Genomic DNA, 22,418 nt, shown 5'->3' with positions numbered 1-22,418 from the left:
AAAGCTGTGCAGCAACACTCCCCATCCAAACTGACAGAGCTTGAGAGGATCTGTTGAGAAGAATGGGAGAAACTCCCCAAATACCGGTGTGTCAAGCTTGTTTTTCATACCCAAGAAAACTGTAATTGCTGTAATTGTAATTGCTGTAATTGCTGCCAAAGATGCTTCAACAAAGTACTGAGTCACTTATTTTGGTATATTATTTTTTTAACAATTTTTTTACTAAGCAAGTCAGTTAAGAACAAATTATTATTTACAATGACGGCCTACCACTGCTAAACACTAACCCGGATGATGCTGGGCCAATTATACGCTGCCCTATGGGACTCCCAATCAAGGCCGGTTGTGATACAGCCTGGAATCGAACCAGGGTCTGTAGTGACGCCTCTAGCACCGCAATGCAGTACCTTAGACCGCTGCGTCACTCGGGAATATAAGGTCTGAATACTTATGTAAATGTGATATTTCCATTTGATTTTTTAAATAAATTAGCAAAAATGTCAACTGTTTTTGCTTTGTCATAATGGTTTATTGTTTGTAGATTGATGGGAGAAAAAACTATTTCATAAATTTTAGAACAAGGCTATAACCTAACAAATTGTGGAAAAAGGTCAAGGGGTCTGAATACTTTACGAAGGAACTGTAATTCATAAATCCCTTTAAAACACACACATACTCACACACAAACACTAACTTTTTTCTTGTCTTTGATGCCTAGATAAGCAGCGGTGGGACACAGTTGTTTACTATGACTGCTGGGTCTACATGATGAGTTTACTATTAAATCACTAACCCAGAAACCTCCATCGTAGGCTTCATTGCAGTCTGTTACGCAAAACCATTCCAGTTAGTTCCATTATGAGTTTTTCTGAGATCCTGCTTCTTGGCATCCCAGCTCACTCCCTGTGTCCAACGTCCTTACAGTAGAGCTATGGAGCAAGCAGACACAATAAGGTCTGACTGCGACCTGCGTCCAGGGAAACTCCAGGGAAGAACCGCCCAAGGTTCTTGTTTACATAGCATGTTAGGAGAACTAACACAGCACGTGAGGAAAACTAATGCAGCAGGTGGGGAGAACTAACACAGCACGTGAGGAAAACTAATGCAGCAGGTGAGGAGACTAGAGAGGTGAGGGAATACGAGGTTTGAGGAGAACTAACGTAGCAGGTGAGGAGAACTACGCAGCAAGTGAGGAGAATACGCAGCAGGGTGAGCGAGAACTAACGCAGCGGTGAGGAGAATACGCAGCAGGTGAGGAGAACTAGGCAGCAGGTGAGGAGAGCTAACGCAGTAGTTGAGGAATAACGTAGCAGGTGAGAATAATTGACGTAGCAGGTGAGGAGAATAACGCAGCAGTTGAGGAGAACTAGAGCGAGCAGTTGGGAGATAACGCAGCGGTGAGGAAAACTAATGCAGAGGTGAGGGAATAACACAGCGTGAGGAAACTATGCAGCAGTGTGAGGAGAATAACGCAGCAGTTGAGGAGAATAACGCAGCAGGTGAGGAAAACTAACAGGCAGGTGAGGAGACTAAACGTGCAGTTGAGGAGAATAGAGCAGGTGAGGAAAACTAACGCAGAGGTGAGGAGAATCAGTGAATCGCGCAGGGGAGCCTGTAGAGAGCGGTGAGGAGATAACGAGCAGGTTGAGGAGAACTAAGCAGCAGGTGAGGAGAATAACGCAGCAGTGAGGAGAATAACAGAGGTTGAGGAGAACTAAGAGCAGGTGAGGAGAATAACGCAGCAGGTGAGGAGAATAACGCAGGTGAGGAGAACTAACGCAGCAGTGAGGAGAACTACACGCAGGTGAGGAGGCTAAGCAGTAGTTGGGAGAACTAACGTAGCAGGTGAGAATAATTGACGGAAGGTTGAGGAGAAATCGCAAGCAGTTTGAGGAGAATAAGTAGGCAGGTGAGGAGAAACGCAGCGTGAGGAGAATTCGCAGCAGTGAGGAGAAAACGGCAGGTGGAGGAGAATACGCGCAGCAGGTGAGGAGAACTAACGCACGGTGAGGAGAGCTAACAGCTAGTTGAGGAGATAACGTGCAGGTGAGAATAATTGACGTAGCAGGTGAGGAGAACTAAGCAGCATTGAGGAGAATAACGCAGAGTTGAGGAGAACTGAAGCAGGTGAGGAAAACTATGCAGCAGGTGAGGAGAACTAAAAGACAGTGAGGAAACAATGCAGCAGGTGAGGAGAACTAACGCAGCAGGTGAGGAGAACTAACGCAGCAGGTGAGGAGACTAACGGCAGCAGTTGAGGAGAACTAACGCAGCAGTTGAGGAGACTAACGCAGCAGGTGAGGAGAATCTAACGCAGCAGGTGGAGGAGAATAACGCAGCAGTGAGGAGAACTAACGAGCAGGTGAGGAGAACTAACGCAGCAGTTGAGGAGAACTAACTCAGCAGGTGAGGAGAACTAACGCAGCAGGTGAGGAGAACTAACGCAGCAGGGTGAGGAAACTAAGGCCACAGTTGAGGAAACTAACGCAGACGTGAGGAAACTAACGGATAACAGTGGAGGGCTGAGACAGGCGTGCCAACCAAGCCTAGACTAGCGGTGGAGCAGGTGAGGAGAATAAGTACAGGTGAGAGGCAGATGAGGGAAGAAACTAACGCAGCAGTGAGGAGAACTAACGCGCAGGTGAGGAGACAACGCAGTAGGTGAGAGAACTAAGCAGAGGTGAGGGAACTAAGCAGGAGGTGAGGAGCTAACGCAGTAGTTGAGGAGAACTAACGTAGCAGGTGAGGAATAAGAGCGTAGGAACTAGGAGTGAGGAGAACTAACGCAGTGAGGACTAGCAGCAGTTGAGGAGAATAACGCAGTCAGTGGGAAACTAATGAGGCAGGTGAGGAGAATAACACGGTGAGGAAAACTATGCAGAGGTGAGGAGAACTAAAGAGTGAGGAGACTAACGCGAGGTGAGGAGAACTAAGCAGCAGGTGAGGAGAACTAACGCAGCAGGTGAGGAGAACTACGAGCAGTGAGGAGGTAGGAGAGAACTACGAGCAGGTGAGGAGAACTAACGCGCAGGTGAGGAGAATAAGCAGGCGAGGTGAGGGAAACTAACGCAGCAGGTGAGCGAGAACTAACGCAGCGGTTGAGGAGAACTTACGCAGCAGTGAGGGAACTAGACTGCAGCAGGTGAGGAGAAATACGAGCCGGTGAGGAGAATAACCGCCAGGTGAGGAAAAAATAAGCAGGGGTGAGGAGGAACTAAGCGCAGGTGAGGAGAACTAACGCAGCCAGGTGAGGAGGAATACGCAGCAGGTGAGGAGAACTAACGCAGGGGTGAGGAGAACTAACGCAGCAGTGTGAGAGATACGCGGCAGGTGAGAGAAATCGCAGCAGGTGAGGAGAACTAACGAGCAGTGAGGAGAATAGGCAGCGGTGAGGAGAACTAACGCAGCAGGTGAGGAGAACTAACGCAGCAGGTGAAGGAGAACTACACAGCAGGTGAGGAGATAACGCGTAGTTGAGGAGAACTAACGTAGCAGGTGAGAATAATTGAGAAGCAGTGAGGAGAACTAACGCAGCAGTGAGGAGAACTAACGAGCAGGTGAGGAGAACTAAGCAGCACGTGAGGAGAATAACGCAGCAGGTGAGGAGAACAAACGAGGAGGGTGAGGAGAAATAACGCAGCAGGTGAGGGAGAACTACGCAGCAGGTGAGGAGAGACTAACGCAGTTAGTTGAGGAGATAGTGCAGGTGAGAATATTGAGTAGAGGTGAGGAGAACTAACGCAGCAGTTGAGGAGAACTACGGCAGAGTGAGGAACTAACGCAGCAGGTGAGGAACATAATGCAGCAGGTGAGGAGAACTAACGAGCAGTGAGGAAAACTAATGCAGCAGGTGAGGAGCACTACGCAGCAGGTGAGGAGAACTAACGCAGCAGGTGAGGAGAATAACGCGCAGTGAACTAAGAGCAGTTGAGGAGAACTAAGGCAGCGTGAGGAGAACTAACGTAGCAGGTGAGGAGAATATAAGAGAGGTGAGGGAACTAACGCAGCAGGTGAGGAGAATAACGCAGCAGGTGAGGAGAACTAAGCGCAGGTGAGGAAACTAACTGGGCAGAGCATTGAGGAGAACTAACAGCAGGTGAGGAGAACTAACTCGCAGCAGGTGAGGAGAACTAACGCAGCAGTTGAGGTAGAGGCAGGGGAATAACGCAGCAGTTGAGGAACTGAACGCACGTGAGGAAACTAACGCAGCAGGTGAGGAGAACTAACGTAGCAGGTGAGAATAATTGAGCGCGTAGGAAACTAACGCGAGTTGAGGAGAATACGCAGCGGGTGAGGGAGACTACGCCAGAGTGGAGGAGAACTAACGCAGGCAGGCAGGATGAGGAGAATAAGCAGCAGTGAGGAGAGCTAAGCAGTAGTTGAGAGAACTAACGTAGCAGGTGAGAATAATTGAGTTAGGCAGGTGAGGAGAATAACGCCAGGTTGAGCGAGAATAGCGAGCAGTGAGGAGAACTAACGCAGCAGGTTGAGGAAAACTATGCAGCAGGTGAGGAGAACTAACACAGCAGTGAGGAAAACTATGCAGCGGGAGGAATACGCAGAGGTGAGGAGAATAACGCAGCAGTTGAGGAGACTAACGCCAGCAGTTGAGGAGAACTAACGCAGCAGTTGAGGAGAACTAACGCAGTAGTTGAGGAGAACTAACGCAGCAGGTGAGGAGAACTACGCAGCAGTTGAGGAACGACTAAGAGTGTTGAGGGAGAACTAACGCAGCAGGTGAGGAGAACTAAGGCAGCAGGTGAGGAGAACTAACGCAGCAGGTGAGGAGAATAAGAGGCAGGTGAGGAGAACTAAGCAGCAGTGTGAGGAAAACTAACTCGAGCAGGTGAGGAGAACTAACGCAGGAGGTGAGGAGAACTAACGCAGCAGGTGAGGAGAACTAGCAGCGAGTTGAGGAAAATAACGCCAGCACGTGAGGAAAACTAACGCAGCAGGTGAAGGAGGAGAACTAATGCAGCAGGTGAGGAGAACTAACGCAGCAGGTGAGGAGAAGCTAACGCAGCAGGTGAGGAAGAACTAACAGCAGAGGTGAGGAGAACTGACGGCAGGAGGTGGGAGACTAACGCAGCAGTTGGAGGAGACTAACGCAGCAGGTGAGGAGAACTAACGAGCAGTTGAGGAAACTAAAGGCAGGGAGGAGACTAAGGCACGTGAGGAGAACTAACGCAGCAGTTGAGGAGAACTAACGCAGCAGGTGAGGGATAACGCAGAGGTGAGGAGGAGAACTAAGCAGCAGGTGAGGAGAGCTAACGCAGTAGTGAGGAGAACTAACGTAGCAGGTGAGAATAATTGACGTAGCAGGTGAGGAGAACTAACGCAGCAGTTGAGGAGAACTACGCAGCAGTTAGTGAGGAGAATAACGCAGCAGGTGAGGAGAACTAATGCAGCAGGTGAGGGAACTAACACAGCAGTGAGGAAAAACGCAGCAGTGAGGAAATAACGCAGCAGGTGAGGAGAACTAACGCCAGAGGTGAGGTAGACTAACGCAGCAGGTAATCGCAGCGAGAGAGAATAAAGCAGGCAGTTGAGGAGAACTAACGCAGCAGGTGAGGGAGAACTAACGCCAGCAGGTGAGGAGAACTAACGCAGCAGCGTGAGGAGAACTAACGCAGCAGGTGAGGAGATAACGCAGCAGTTGAGGAGAACTAACGTCAGCAGGTGAGGAGAAATAACTAGCAGGGTGAGGAGAAACGCAGCAGTTGAGGAGAACACCGCAGTGAGGCAGGACTAAACGCAGCAGGTGAGAAGAATAAAACGCAGCAGGTGAGGAGAACTAACGCAGCAGGTGAGGAGAGCTAACGCAGCAGGTGAGGAGAACTAACGCAGCAGTTGAGGAGAACTAACGCAGCAGTTGAGGAGAACTAACGTAGCAGGTGAGAATAATTGACGTAGCAGTTTGAGAATGAGGTTGAGGTTAAGGTTAGGAAAAGGGTTAGGCTTAGCTACAATGCTACAGTCGGCCCATAGAACGAGGAAGTAGCCAGGAGCCAATAGAATGAGAAGCAAGAGGGGGCTTGGTTAACCTGGGCGGTTCTTCCCTGAGCGGTTCTTCCCTGGGGTTTCCCTGGATGCGGGTTGCAGTCAGACCCTTCTCAGCAGGTATGCCTATACTGCTGCAAAGCACCCTGGGATAGGCTACCCCGGCCACCAAGAGGGCCAGAACGTTGGCAGTCCCCGCTGGCCTTCCCACACTCCCTGTAGGATTTGATCCAGAGCTCAGCACAGCGGCCTGGATTAGCCCCATGCACCTTTGTGGAGGGAAAGATTATCCGGACCTCCCTGCATTCACTGACAGGGTCTTATGTCACTCTAGTACGCTAGCGGCTGCCTATCAGCTAATCACCCTCTCCAAGTCATTTTTTAGCAATTAAGCAGCTTTTCCCTTCCCGGTTGGCCATGTCGGAGGTGTTTGCACTGGGTCAGAGTCAGAGAGAGTCATGGTTCTGTGCCATCTGTCAAAATGTGCTAGATCAGTCAGTTGGTATGTGATGCCTGAGTGGAGCGGCCTCCAGGCTCAGCCCTCATAGTTTGTTTGATAATCGGGTAGGGTTCAGTTCTGTGGTACTTTTCCATTAGGAGAGCAAGGCCCTACAGGAAATATGATGCAACAGTTATCAAAGTCTCAGAGTCTTAAGCTTTGTTTTCCTATGTATGTAACTTCCTAGATCCCACTTCCTATGATCTGTATTGTTTCTCCTGAGGACACTTAAAACATGGCTAAAACCGTGTAACTCAGTAGCTAAACCCTCAGTAGCTAACCCCCCCACACACAACCCTCTTCACCCCTTCCTCTCCCCCCTCTCGCTGAGCAGCGCCCAGAGGGCCTCTCTCAGGGCCTGTCATGTGGAGCACTGTGCCCACTCAGCGAGTGCGGGCATATCCCCACTTCCATCTGCCTATGACCTCACTGGGCCTGTTTGTTTAACCCGGTCTCCAAAAAGGAACTTAATTATACTCCTGTAGAACACGGATTCTGTGGATTCCAGAGGGTTCTATCTGCTTCTGTGTGGTGCTTGTGATTGTGTGTTTAAATGCTCAGCTTGAGCTGTGTGTGTGTGTGTGTGTGTGTGGTGTGTGTGTGTGTGTGTGGTGTGTGTGTGTGTGTGTGTGTGTGTGATTGTCGAGTGTGTGTGTGTGTGTGTGTGTGTGTGTGTGTGTGTGTGTGTGTGTGTGTATTCACAGAGCTTCTGTCTCATACTTTTTTTTCTGAGCATTTTTTTTTATGCCCTTCCACTTACATATGTTTCCCTATGTGTGTGTTGCAGCGCTTCAGTGTCATACTTACATTGATATACTGTGCGTTTTTCCTGTCGTTATAACAAGTTACATGGGTGTCCCAGTATGTGAACTAGGTGGTGTGATGGAATATGAGTGGGTGTTTTAGAAGGTTCTGTCTACGTCATTGCGATGTGTGGAAAAGTTGTTGTCAAAATCTGTGCCAGACAGACTGACTGGCGTTGAGACATCTCACGCCTTCTCGGTCTCCGTGGACACCTATCAGGACACACCTCTTTCCAAAAATGAACCCACATAATTAGAAGTAAATCTGGTTCGTTTTGTGCCGTATACAGTAGGTGACCGTTGCAGTGAGACGGAAACTCCGATGAGATGTTCAATTCAGTCTGTCTGTCAGGCTGCATTCAAGACCAGAAGCAGGCACAGGCTGTATTGGTATTGATCTGCTGTGGCTGGGCTCTCCAGGAGGCCCTCCCCTCTGAGCTCAGTTGGCTTGACCTGGAGCACCCTGCATGTCCAGCTTGAGGCAGGCCTGTCCGGAGTGGTGACACCCGTGCGGGACCGTCAAGACTCACAGCCAGCAGAGAGGGGTGTGTTTGTGTGTGTCAAGTCAGTCAGTGTGTGTATGTGTGGAGGTGTGGGGGTTGGGGCGGTGTGGTGGGGGTTAATCTTCCTGAACTGGGGCAGATGTTGTTAACAAGCTACTCTCAGGTCGGCTCCCTGCGTGGGAAAATGGCATCAAATCCTCCTGGGGTCAGGGCTTTGGTGTTGACCCACTGAGAGCCATCCATCCCGCCCTCTCGCTCTTTTCCTCTTCAGCCATGCCTCATCCACTCACACTGACCCTAACTGACTGATAGAGAGGCCTCAGTCAATACACTGGAAATGTTATTTTCCCTTTCTTTTCTCATCCAATTTGTTTTGTTCACCAACTCAATACTCCCCTGCCTGGGAGGATATCAGCACCGATCCGCCAAACAGACGTGCTCCATAATGTCTCTTGTTAATTACAGCTTATGGTTGTATCACCATGCGTTGCACAACCACGAAGAATGCAGAGTGGGAGACACTTCAAAGCCACCGCCACTTCCAAATCAGAGCAGAGCCTTAGGACCAAATGACTTCCATTGATGTCAGTAGGAAGGTAAATTATTAGAATGAAAGGTTTATAGACGTTGGACAGGTTTTAGGTATAAATGTGAAGACGTGTGTTAGGGAAGGGTTCCTTGAAAGAATTCAAGTTAAAAATAAATAATTGTACTTGTTTTTCAATTAAACATACACACTGTGTTATCTGTCTAGGCCTGCACCACTTTCTGACTGTGGCATTCTCTTTAATTAACCTCTCTAGGGTACGTGAGACGGTAGCGTCCCACCTCTTCAACAGCCAGTGAAACTGCAGGGCGCCAAATTCAAAACAACAGAAATCCCATAATTAAAATTCCTCAAAAATACATGTATTTAACACCATTTTAAAGATACACTTGTTGTAAATCCAGCCAGTGTCCGATTTCAAAAAGGCTTTACGACGAAAGCAAACCAAATGATTATGTTAGGTGAGTGCCTATTCACAGAATAACACAGCCATTTTTCCAGCCAAAGAGAGGATTCACTAAAAGCAGACATATAGATAAAATGAATCACTAACCTTTGATGATCTTCATCAGATGACACTCATAGGACTTCATGTTACACAATACATGTATGTTTTGTTCGGTGAAGTTCATATTTATATCCAAAAATCTGAGTTTACATTGGCGCCTTACGTTCAGAAGTTCCAAAGCATCATTTGATTTTGCAGAGAGCCACATGAATTTACAGGAATACTCATAATAAACATTGCTAAAAGATACAACTGTTATGCATGGAATTTTAGATGCACTTCTCCTTAATGCAACCGCTGTGTCAGATTTCAAAAAAGCTTTACGGAAAAAGCAAACCATGCAATTATCTGAGTCGGCGCTCAGAGCCCAATCAAGACACAAATATATCCGCCATATTATACAGTTAACAAAAGTCATAAATAGCATTATAAATATTCACTTACCTTTGCTGATCTTCGTCGGAATGCACTCCCAGGACTCCCACTTCCACAAGAAATGTTCGTTTTGTTCGGTAACGTTTATTTATCTATTTTCTATCTATATTTATGTCCAAATAGTTACTTTTGTTAGCGCGTTTGGTAAACAAATCCAAAGTCACGAAGCGCGTTCACTAAAAGCAGACGAAATGTCAAAAAGTTCCTTAACAGTCAGTAGAAACATGTCAAACGATGTATTGAATCAATCTTTAGGATGTTTTTAACATAAATCTTCAATAATGTTCCAACCGGAGAATTCCATTGTCTTCAGAAGTCCGATAGAACAGAGCTCCCTCTCATGTGAACGCGCGTGGTCAGAGCATGGTCAGCTCATGGCAGACCTTACTCATTCCCTTCTCCTTCGGCCCCACTTCACAGTAGAAGCATCAGACAAGGTTCTAAAGACTGTTGACATCTAGTGGAAGCCTTAGGAAGTGCAACATTACCAATATCCCACTGTATCTTCAATAGGAGCTGAGTTGAAAATCGTCCAACCTCAGATTTCCCACTTCCTTGTTGGATTGTTTCTCAGGTTTTTGCCTGCCATATGAGTTCTGTTATACTCACAGACATCATTCAAACAGTTTTAGAAACTTCAGCGTGTTTTCTATCCAAATCTACTAATAATATCTATATTCTAGCTTTTATGGCTTTGTAGCAGGCCGTTTACTCTGGGCATGCTTTTCATCCAGACGTAAAAATACTGCCCCCTACCCTAAAGAAGTTAACAGGGCGAAACCATTGGCAGTCTTGTAGAATGGCAATCTTGTGTAATCGAGGATTGTTGTGCAACAGCTTTGATTGAGACGCTGATATTGTTAGTCTTCACCTGATAAGGCGTGTGGAATCTCAGAATGAAGAGATATCTGGGTTAGAGTGAACATTGATATCCACTCACTCAGGGTTGGGGTGAGTGTCAATTCTATTCAGGAAGTAGATGAAAGAAAACAGAAAGGGAAATCGGCTAACTTTATTTAGGAATTTAATATAGATTTATAACTTCAATTGGCATGCTATACTCAACATACCCTTTTAAACCTGCCCACTCAGAAATAGTATGAAAGCAGGCCTGACCAGAGTATCTCCTCTCCATATTACCCGCTGCCAATGTGTGTTTTTACATGCCTCACCTATGACTCAGCAGTGTGGGGGCGTGCCAGGCTACCAGCCAGGTGGCCAGGCTGCCAGCCAGGTGACCTTAAGTGCCACACTAGAGTTACCTTTCCTCGACAACACCCAGCACCTAGCCTGTGCCCATCCCCGTCCCTATCCCCTGAGCCTAGCGTACGTACGTCAACACAAGCCAGCGCCCACGGCCTGCTTTACCCAGACTTAGTCCCTAATGGTCGGCTCATCCATTAAGGTGTCTGAATCCCCAGCACTGTTTGTTTTAGCACAGCAGGTGCGTGTGAATAGGAGACGGGTTTTACAGTTCCTTTGTCCCCAAAGAAAACACACAGATCCCACGCAGGGCTAGAAAGGTAGTATTCACTGGTGCTGATGGTTGTTGTTCTAGCGAGGGGATATTTGTAGAGGGTTCTCCCTACAAGGATTTTTTGGGGCTCGTGTTCCATGAAGCCCTGTTGTTGAGGTTCACTTGAACTTTTGGGAAGATGACTGTATGTGATTGGTGGATGACACATACATACAGCCGAGAGGGATACCTGTATGGAGAAATGACATAGCATACCGACGGTTATGTGTCATGTACGTCAGTGATAATAACAGAGGTGTTGAGGGCAACCTCTCCAGTGTGAAATCCAACCCTGAAGATGGTCCAGTTCTGTAAGCCATATTCATTTGTTGTCCTATTTCACATTGTCTACCAACACTYAAGCGTGTAGTGGGGTTTCACCTTACTCACCAAGAGCAGGAAGTAATCCTTTGACCCTACTTGACCCGTCTTGAGAGCCTAGAAAACGGGTCCAAGTGTGTGTAAGTTACACTCGAGGTACATATGTCATATGTCCAGTGACAACTATCTGAAAATGGTACTGTATAGGGACAATGCAGTGACAATGCAGTGATTGGGGCACAGGGGTTAATGGAGGTAGGAGGGAGGCGACGCGGGGGGCAGACTCTCCTCTAGGCTACAGATATTGATTAGTGGTGGTTGGGGGACAGTGAGAAGGAACACAGATTGACAGACACACAATTGGCGCACGGTGCCGTAGACCCATCAGATGGCTCCTGATCGTATTCGTATTGTCACGATCTGTGTTCATTAAGCTCCTGGCTGTAACCTGTCTCAAACTCAATACCCATGCCGCCCCTCCATTCAACAACCTCCCACAAACACGTGTGCAAACATACATACAAAGCCCCCCCCTTTCAAAACCCAGTGTAAACACACAAAGCCCCCCCCCCCCCCCCCCCCGCCCCACCTCACACACATATCACACATACACCCTCCTCCACAGACACCTGACCCCCACACTAAGTCCTGTGCAGCGGGGTTCGGAGGGGGATAAAGTTCCCTCCCTGATCTGATCTGTGAGGGGTTTATGGGAGACACCTCCTGCCTTGTCCTGCCGGGAGGGGAGCGTTGGTTACCCTGGGAACGTGGGGGGAGGTGGGACACGTTCAGTTCTGACTGACTCTGTCACTTATTGATTAGTTGCCATGGTGAGTTAGTCAGTGCTCTCTCCCTCCCTCCCTCCCGGCCGGCTGGAGGTGTGTCCTGGAGGCCAGGCAGGGCTGCCCAGATTAGCCTGCCCACAATTTGTCTGGAGAGGGCTATGACCTCTCTCACTCTCTCCATCTTCTCCTTTTGGTCTTGTCTCAGTTGTTTCTAGGATCGTGTCATTAAGCAAGTGGCTTTCCCGAAGCTAAATCAGCCCCAGTTAATCTGCTCCAGAGCCCTATCCATCTCCTCCATCTTGGTGACAATATGCATACAGTCAGTCTCATGGGGTCAGATGATGACATGGATTGTACATAAATGGTCTCTAGTTATTGAGCTGTGAAGTACTGCGGCACCGCTGGGTTGATATCTTGTATGATCCAGCTTCACTTATCTCTGTACTGTTCTTGTTGTGGTCATAAGTTTTCCTTGACTATGCAACCTAACCAGGAAAACTCTGGGCCATAGGTTTAGGCGATGACTATGATCCAGATCATTTTTTGCTGGCCAGGTAATTTGAGGTCAAAGAAAATTCTTGTCCCTGGTCATGAGGTCAGAGACAAAAGGTATGGTAGACCCATTTTGAATGAGAGGGACCCTGCAGTGCCAGGATTTCACCTGCAGTAGCAAACAGCCCTGTTGGAGCCCAGAGGCCACCATCCACCAAGTGAAGGGAGGCTTGTTATGGACCTCAGCCAGGGCTGAGGTTCCACCTGTGGATAGCAGGAGACATGGGACATGAAGGAAGATGGAGAGCAGAAGATAGAAGATAAGGAAAGTCAAAGCACAGCTCAGTCGCTCTGGAGGGTTAGAGGGCGTTGGATCTTCCCAAAACCTGCCTTGGCTCCTCTTTTTTCAAAGCTGTCATGCGTTTGTTAATGTGGGCTTGGCCTAGAGTTCTCACCTGTCAAAGCAGTGAGGTGTAGTCTGCTTTATTTCCATTTTAGGAAAAAGTGAGGGGCGTTTAAGTCTTGGGCAGTTCTTCAAGAAATGCAAACTTTTCTCTATTTAGTAGCTGTGCACACTTCGGCCCTTCAAATTTGATGACAGGTCCTTCCCCGCCCCCTGTCCTCCCCAATATCACATCTCGGATGCATAAATAAGCCAGTGCTCCCCACATCACCCCACCCAGGGGGCCTGCATGACTTTAGTGCCTGAGCTGTGACACCAATCAGGGGAGATGGTGGGTTCTTTTGTCATGCTAACACAAATCGCCTCTTGGCTCATATTTAAATAACCCCTCTCTTCCTCCTCTCCCTCACTCCCCCCCTTCCTCCCCTCTCTTTCTCCACTCCCTCGCTCTCACCCCCTTTCCTCCCCTCTTTCTCCTCTCTCTCACTCTCGCCCCCCCTTTCCTCCCCTCTCTTTCTCCTCTCCCTCACTCTCGCCCCCGCTTTCCTCCCCTCTCTTCATCCTTCACTCCTTCTCATCCTCCCAAGGACCGAGAGGGAGTGGGAGAGAGAGAGCCTTCTATGTCATCAAAAGGAACATCAAATTTGACATACCAATTAGGCAAAAAATACTCAACTATAGAACCCATTGCCCTTTATAGTTGTGAAGTCTGGGGCCCGCTCGCCAACCAAGAATTCACAAAATGGGACAAACACCAAATTGAGACTATGCATGCAGAATTCTGATAAAATATCCTCTGTGTACAACGTAAAACACAAAATAATGCATGCAGAGCAGAATTAGGACAATACCCGCTACTTATCAAAATCCAGGTAAGAGCCATTAAATTCTACAACCACCTAAAAGGTGATTCCCAACCCTTCCATAACAAAGCCATCACCTACAGAGAGATGAACCTGGAGAAGAGTCCCCAAAGCAAGCTGGTACTGGGGCTCTGTTCACAAACACAAACAGACCCCGCAGAGCCACAGAACAGCAACACAATTAGACCCAACCAAATCATGAGAATACTAAAATATAATTACTTAACACATTGGAAAGAATTAAGATAGAAACTGATCAAACTAGAATGCTACTTGGCCCTAAACATAGAGTAAACAGTGGCCGGATACCTGACCACTATGACTGACCCAAAATTAAGGAAAGCTTTGACTATGTACAGACTCAGTGAGCATAGCCTTGCTATTGAGAAAGGCCGCCGTAGGCAGACCTGGCTCTCAAAAGAAGACAGGCTATGTGCATGCTGCCCACAACATTAGGTGGAAACTGAACTGCACTTCCTAACCTCCTGCCAAATGTATGACCATATTAGAGAGACATATTTCCCTCAGATTACACAGACGCACAAAGAATTTGAAAACAAATCCAACTTTGATAAACTCCCATATCTATTGGGTGAAATGCCAGTGTGCCATCGCAGCAGCAATATCTATGACCTGTTGGCACAAGAAAAGGGCAACCAGTGAAGAACAAACATCATTGTGAATACAACCTATATTTATGTTTATATTCCTTTTTATTTTATTTTTTAACTACTTGAACATTGTTACAACACCGTAACTTGTTAGATATTGGTGCACTGTCGGAGCTAGAAGCACAAGCATTTTGCTACACTCATAATAACATCTGCTAAACACGTGTATGTGACCAATACAATTTGATTTGATTTGTAATATGACATTTGAAATGTCTTTGTTCTTTTGGAATGTAATGTTTTTTTAATTTTAATTTTATTTATTTCTCTTTTGTTTACTATCTATTTCACTTGCTTTGGTAATGTAAGCATATGTTTCCCATGCCAATAAAGCCCCTTGAATTGAATTCAATTGAGATAGAGAGTGGCTGTGCCCGGGGCTGCTGAGCTGATCTGAACGGCGGGAGCCACTCTTTCCTGGGGGTCAGCCTGTGTCTCAGGAGTCTCAGAGCGGGGGGCTGTTTCCATGCCCGACGGATGGAGGCCATTTCATATTCAAATGCTACAATCAGGCCTGTGACCCGTGAGGGGCTCTTTATGGCCCAGGCCCCAGGTCAGGGGTCAAGATGGGGATTTAATAGCACAGGCTAAAGAAGGGAAAGAGCGGGTGTGCAGAGTGATTTAGGGGCTGAACGAGTAATAAAAAAACATTTTTATTAAGTTGTCATGTAAATTGGAATCTCGCTCTCATCGTTTTCCTACTCCTCTCTTATATAACTCTTCTGTGCTCAGCCCAGGACTTTTCTTTGAAAGAGACAGTCGCCAGTCAAGCCGGCATTCCCCCTGACTTGTCCGACCTGTAAACAGTAGCTGTGGAGCAGGAGAAGGTGGTGGTGAGATGGCAGGGGATTAGAGATGGAGATAAGGAGATGTTGGTTAGTCAGGCCCTTTTGACACTCCTTTGCTCTTGTGTGGTGCCACTGTGTCCGATGTGCTGCTGCTGCTGCTGCTGCTGGAGTGGCCTGTTATTCCTGTCCCTCGGGTGTGTTCTCTTCTCCTCCGCACTTGGAGAAGCTCTAGTGACATAGGACAGTGTGTGTGTGTGTCGTAACGGTTAAAACAGGTGACTAATACAGTTTTTCTGGCAGAGTTCAAGAGTTGCAGTAACTAAGCCACTTCAGCTGTCCTTCCACTTTGCAGCTAAATATAATTTTTTACCCTCTGTAGTTACTGCTACCTCTTCTGTGGCACTATGCTACTGTCTACGCAAGTGTGTGTGACTCACACCCCAGCTAGCACATTTGGTTCCTTGGAAGTTGTGAGAACGTATGTTTTTGGTTTCACCAGAAGTGAACATTTTGCCTTTTCTGTGAACGTTTATTTTTAGGTTGCAGGGAGATTTACTCTGGTTCCGTGAAAGTTTTCCTGGGAGGTTTTATTAACGCTCTGAGAACAGAAATTATAGGTTATTTGGAGGTTTTTGAATAACTTCCTTAACTTTCACTTAACGTTTCAATATGACTTTTAATAACACAAATTAATTTCCTTAGACATCAATCATAAAAAAACATATKTTTTTTATTGTTACACAGCATCAGTGAGATTTGAACCAATAATCTTCTGTTCTATATCTATGGAATAAGTCCACTGAGCCACCAGTATGGCACTAGCATGTCATGTTTTTTTCTGCATACAAAGCTGTTCATTTTAGTCTATTCAATCAAATCAAGTTGTATTGGTCACATACACATGGTTAGCAGATGTTAATGAGAGTGTAGCGAAATGCTTGTGGTTCTAGTTCCGACAATGTAGTAATATCTAACAAATAATCGAACAATTCCCCAACAACTACCTAATACACACAAACCTAAAGGGGTGAATGAGAATATGTGCATATAAGTATATGGATGAACGATGGCTGAGTGGCAATGGCAAGATGCAATAGATTATATAAAATACAGTACATACATGTGAGATGAGTAATGTAAGATATGTAAACATAATTAAAGTGGCATTGTGGCATTGTTTAACGTGACTAGTGATCCATTTATTAAAATGTCCAGTGATTGGGTTTCAATGTAGGCAGCAGCCTCTCTGAGTTAGTGATTGCTGTTTAGCAGTCTGATGGCCTTGAGATTGAAAAAAAGCTTCTATCTCTCGGTCCCAGCTTTGATGCACCTGTACTGACCTCGCCTTCTGGATGATAGCGGTGTTAACAGGCAGTGGCTCAGGTGGATGTTGTCCTTGATGATATTTTTGGCCTTCCTGTGATATCGGGTGCTGTAGGTGTCATGGAGGGCAGGTAGTTTTCCCCCGGTGATGCGCTGTGATACAGCCCGACAGGATGCTCTCGATTGTGTATCTGTAAAAGTTTGTCAGAGTTTGGGTGACAAGCCAAATTTCATCAGCSTCCTGAGGTTGAAGAGGCGCTCCTGCTGTTGCGCCTTCTTCACCACACTATCTGTGTGGATGGACCATTTCAGTTTGTCTGTGATGTGTACGCCAAGGAACTTACCAATTTCCACCTTCTCCACTGCTGTCCCTTTGATGTGGATAGGGGGGTGCTTTCCTGAAGTCCACAATCATCTCCTTTGTTTTGTTGACATTGAGTGAGAGTTTTTTTTCCTGACACCACCCTCCGAGTGCCCTCACCTCCTACCTGTAGGCTGTCTCCTCGTTGTTGGTGATCAAGCCCACTACTGTTGTCGCCTGCAAACTTGATGATTGAGTTGAAGGCGTGCATGGCCACACAGTCGTGGGTGAACAGGGAGTACAGGAGAGGGCTGTGCACGCACCCTTGTGGGGCCCCAGTGTTGAGGGTCAGCGAAGTGGAGATGTTGTTTCCTACCTTCACCACCTGGGTGGGGCCCTTCAGAAAGTCCAGGACCCAACCAGATCCCATTTCAAAGGAAACAAGCAAGATTAAGATCAGGTGTGGCCAATTAGTGGGCGCTGCCAACATACTTTACAAGACAGAGGATAGAGAGAGTTTTGTTGATGCTGAGAACTGAATGTATATGCTTTTAAATAACATTATTACAACGTTCTCTGTGTCACGTTCTGACCTTAGTTTCTTTTTATGTCTTTGTGTTAGGTTGGTCAGGGCGTGAGTTTGGGTGGGTAGTCTATGTTCTGTTTTCTATGTTGTTGTATTTCTATGTCTGGCCTGATATGGTTCTCAATCAGAGGCAGCTGTCGATTGTTGTCTCTGATTGAGAATCATATTTAGGTAGCCTGTTTTCCCACTATGGGTTGTGGGTGTTTATTTTCTGTCTAGTGTCTGTTCACCTTACAGAACTGTTTCGTTTTTCTTATCGTTGTTATTTTGTGTAGTGTTCAGTTTGAAATTAAAATATGACGAACAGTTACCACGCTGCATTTTGGTCCTCCTCTCCTTCCACCAACGAGAATCGTTACACTTTGGATGTTATTCAAGTTTTCGTCACATTCTGAGAATGGAATGTATGTTTTTAAATAACGTTCTAAGAATGTTCTCTGAACTTTACTAAAGTATTCTTGTGTTTGTTATGGAAAGTTTTATTAATGTTCTTGGAACAATTTACGAACATGACTTTAAATAGAACCATGAGGAAACCTGTAGGAAACGTTTTGCTTAAGTACTGAAATTCCCACAGAAGAAAGTTGTTTCTTAACGTTCTCTGAACTATTTGTAAACATATCCCATGTCAAACCAGTTGGAGAATGTTCCTAGAACATTACCAAAATTGAAATTAAATGTAAGCATGTTAGAACTTTTAGGAAACGTTCTGTTAAATTAATGAAATGCCAAGATTTATTTTTTTTATTTTTTTTGTGAAGTTACTTATAACCTCTTAAGTGTAAAGTCCCCATATTTGGGGACCCTATTAGATGTTTTAAATTTTAATTCAGTCTGGTATGAGAAAGGTAGCCCCTATCTGCAAAAGCACAGTGTTTGCGGAAAGCTGGGTGTCTTGGCTATTGATTGGTGCCTTCAGATCTTTCGTGTGTCTTACTACCATATATGGGCATACGGATGTATAAGGGCAGGCCGAGGCGATGACCTCATTTCAAGATGTCTGCTACCTACATTCCGGTTAGTGTTGTGAAGCATAAACAAAATAAACACATAATACATTGATACACACCAAAAGCCCGGGACGCCACAGATCATGAGGATATCTTATTTGTCTGCCTGTGACCTACCGTTATTGATCACCAGCTCTGAGAGTCCAAATGTTTGTTTTACACAACGTTTTCATCAAACAGTAAACATCTTACAAGGTAAGCTTCAATTTGGTCTGTGTTTGTGCTCCAGCTACATTTGGTGTATCAAATGAATCCTTAGGTTGGTAGGAACAAATCTAGGCCATCGCCTAGTGACTTTGCCCATCAAAAATATATGCTGTTGCCTGCTTACACGCTGTAGGCATCCATTTCACAGGGGATTGGCTACTATGCACCTTGACAGTCTTGTAGCCAATGAGATATGCTTTCCAGGAATATGCAGTTTACCTGGGTGGGACACAGCAAGGCCTAGGACCATTTATGAGTGATGTGAACTATTGCTTCCTGGCTCAGAGACTTGGAAACGTTCAGTGACCACACCTGACACCACTTACTAAAACATCTGGCCATTTCTATTTGTTAGGTCTATCAATCCCATTTTTTAAATAATATTGTTCACATGTTGTGGAAGCCATCTGATGTGTTTCCACCTCTAGTCATCAATAATTCACTTATACCTTGTCAATGAAAGATTACTTAAAAAAAACAAAAAAAAAAACTTATTTTGTGAGTGCTTGATCTTGTGTATTCTGAACTACGTAACTCCTATCTTCTGATCATTTCCTCACACTTTCCCAGATGTTGTCTTTCCAAATTTACCAAGTTTTTTGCATGTCAGAATCATGCAATTACACATGAATAGCAGTTACTTTTGGGTATGTCTATTTAGGCGGAAATCTACATATTGCCATTACATTTAAGAGGTTAAATGTGCTATGAATGTTCCAAAGCCAGGTAACTAACCCTCACCATTCCCAGAAAGTTGTGGCAAGGTTGTATGCAAAATGACCATAGGACAACCAAGCTTTAAGAAACATATGGTTCTCAGAACATTATGTGCTAGCTGGGTCTTTTGGGTCTGTGGATAGGCAATGATGTCTGCCTTTTGGATTACATATTTTGTGCTTGCAAATATTTTTGGCATAAAATGTTGTGCTTATTACATTAAATTAACAGGATATTGTGTGATCTAGTCTGTTCACAGGTAGCCATGTAAACCCCATTGGAGATGTAGGTTTGAAGAGAAGCAGAGGAAATCCTCCACCCAACCCAGAGAAGCCCTCTCCAGGTCAGCAGCAACATTGGAGTACCCTACTACCTGACAGGTGGGTTTAGAGGCCCACTCAGGCTTTGACAAGGGCTTTGGTCTACTTCCCTTTCTCCCTCCCATACCAAATCTATGGTTGAGTCCATCTAAATTCCTGACAATCCAAAAACAGACTTACTCTCCTATGAAGAAATTCCATGTCCAATGGATTTGACCCCAACTCTATCTGACAGCATGATCCTATCATGGTGGTTTGGGGCTAGGGGAGCTCACGGTGGTTGAGTGGTGTTTGTGAGGCAGGACCAGGGGTAGGGGAGTTAGTTTTGGGAGTGTGGTGAGGTACAGAGGCCAACACAAGCCTCAGTGAGCACAGCTGCAGTCCCACTGTCATTACTGCTCCTCTGGTGGCTGGGAAGAAAGGGGCTCCTTGCCGCATGGCTGCCCTCCCCCTGCTCGCCTGCCCACCCTGCGCCCAGGAAGGGTTGGTAGCGCCAGGCGGCACCATTCACAGTTCACACTCTCTCTCTCGTGTGGCAGCAGGGAGGTATAGAGCGAGGGGGGTTAAAGGGAGAGAGTAAAGGAGGAGGGAAGGGGTGTAGGGGTGTGTTCCCTCTCATCTCCCCTCTTCCCCTCTGACCATTCAGTTTCACACCCTTCACCCCTCTCTCTCCCCTCAACCCTCTCCACTCTCTCCTTTTTAGCCCATGCACCTGCAGACCTTAATAAATCCAGGCCATAGAGCTAAAGGATTGGGGTCTTCTGAGGGTTAGAGGGGGACTCTATTAAACAGCACATTTTTAAGTGCTGCCTTTTGATATGGGCCAGTGTTATTAAATCAAATGTAATATGTCACATGCGCCGAATACAACAGGTGTAGCCCTTACAGTGAAATGCTTACTTACAAGCCCTTTAACCAACAGTTCAGTTTTCAGGGAAAAAAGTTGAAATATAACAGATAATTAAGGAACAACAATACAATAATAGTAGCGAGGCTGTATACAGGGGGTTCGGGTACAGAGTCAATGTGCGGCGGCACCGATTAGTCAAGGTAATTGAGGTAATATGTACATGTACAGTAGGTAGAGGTAAAGTGACTATGCATGGATAATAAACAGAGAGTAGCAGCAGCGTAAAAATGGGGGTTGGGGACAATGCCAATAGTCCGGGTAGCCATTTGATTAGCTGTTCAAGAGCCTTATGGCTTGGGGGTAGAAGCTGTTAATCTTGACGCTAGGGGTCAGATTTTTTATATTTTTTAAATAACGTTCCCAAGGTAAACGGACTATTTCTCAGGTCCAGATCGTAGAATATGCATATAATTTACAGATTAGGATAGAAAACTGTCAAAAACCAAAGTTTCCAAAACTGTCAAAATATTGTCTGTGAGTATAACAAAACTGATTCTGCAGGCGAAAACCTGAGAAAATATAACCCGGAAGTGATATATATATTTTTTAATCTGTGTTTCCTGGCCAGTCTTTCTTCCATTTAAAGGGGTATCAACCAGATTCCTTTTCCAATGGCTTCCTCAGGCTGTGACCAGGCTTTAGACATAGTTTCAGGCTTTTATTTTGAAAAATGAACYAGATTTTTCAAAAGTAGTCAGGTGTCCTTTGAATAGTGCCTGCGCGCGAGAGGGGAGCTCTCCATTTTCCTTTTCTCTCTTATTGAATAGGTTACGGTCCGGTTGAAATATTATCGATTATGTTTGTTAAAAACAACCTGAGGATTGATTATAAATAACATTTGACATGTTTCTACGACCATTACAGATACTTTTTGGAATTTTCGTCGAACGGAACGAGGCTGTAGTTTTCTCAACATAACGCGCAACCCAAATGGCGTTTTTTTGTTATAAAAGTAATATTTATCGAACAAAAATAACATTTGTTGTGTAACTGGGAGTCTCGTGAGTGCAAACATCCGAAGATTATCAAAGGTAAGCGATTAATTTTATTGCTTTTCTGACTTTCGTGACGAAGCTAACCAAGCTAATATAAGGCTAACTGTTCTAGCATTGATTGATACACTCACAAAAGCTTAGATTGCTTTCGTTGCAAAGCATATTTTCAAAATCTGACACGATAGGTGGATTAACAACAAGCTAAGCTGTGTTTTGGTATATTTCACTTGTGATTGCATGATTATAAATATTTTTTTGTAATATTTTTGTATCTGATACGTTTGGGAATTTTCTTCTGCCTTTCAGCACTGGAACGAGGCTGTAGTTTTCTCAACATAACGCGCAACCCAAATTGCGTTTTTTTGTTATAAAAGTAATATTTATCGAACAAAAATAACATTTATTGTGTAACTGAGAGTCTCGTGAGTGCAAACATCCGAAGATTATCAAAGGTAAGCGATTAATTCTATTGCTTTTCTGACTTTCGTGACCATGCTAATTTGGGGCTAGCTGTTGTAGCATTGATTGATACACTCACAAAAGCTTGGATTTCGTTCTCTGTAAAGCATATTTTCAAAATCTGACACGATAGGTGGATTAACAACAAGCTAAGCTGTGTTTTGGTATATTTCACTTGTGATTGCATGATTATAAATATTTTTTGTCATATTTTTGAATTTGGCGCCCTGCAATTCAGCGGTTGTTTAGGGAAATTATCCCGTAATCGGGATCTGTGCGCAGAAAGGTTAAGAAGCCTTTTTGACCTAGACTTGGCACTCTGATACTGCTTGCTGTGCGGTAGCAGAGAGAACAGTCTATGACTAYGGTGGCTGGAGTCCTTGGCAATTTTTGGGCCTTCCTCTGACACCGCCTTGTATGGAGGTCATGGATGGCAGGAAGCTTGGCCCCATTGAG

The 22,418-nt window shown here is 45.5% G+C and overlaps 1 long non-coding RNA gene across 1 annotated transcript in view; it reads left to right on the top strand.

Moving 5' to 3' along the window:
- Window positions 1–19,652, top strand: part of LOC111967443 (uncharacterized) — a 54,095-nt gene extending 34,443 nt beyond the window's left edge. Inside the window, exon 3 of the long non-coding RNA XR_002877762.1 lies at window positions 19,527–19,652. This is a non-coding gene — a long non-coding RNA (uncharacterized lncRNA). The remainder of the gene's footprint in view (window positions 1–19,526) is intronic.
- The last annotated feature ends 2,766 nt before the right edge of the window (window positions 19,653–22,418 follow it).

The sequence above is a fragment of the Salvelinus sp. IW2-2015 genome, linkage group LG8, assembly GCF_002910315.2.
Source record: "Salvelinus sp. IW2-2015 linkage group LG8, ASM291031v2, whole genome shotgun sequence".
Taxonomy (NCBI): domain Eukaryota; kingdom Metazoa; phylum Chordata; class Actinopteri; order Salmoniformes; family Salmonidae; genus Salvelinus; species Salvelinus sp. IW2-2015.
Note: the sequence above shows the minus strand (reverse complement) of the source record. Positions and strands in the feature narration are given on the sequence as shown.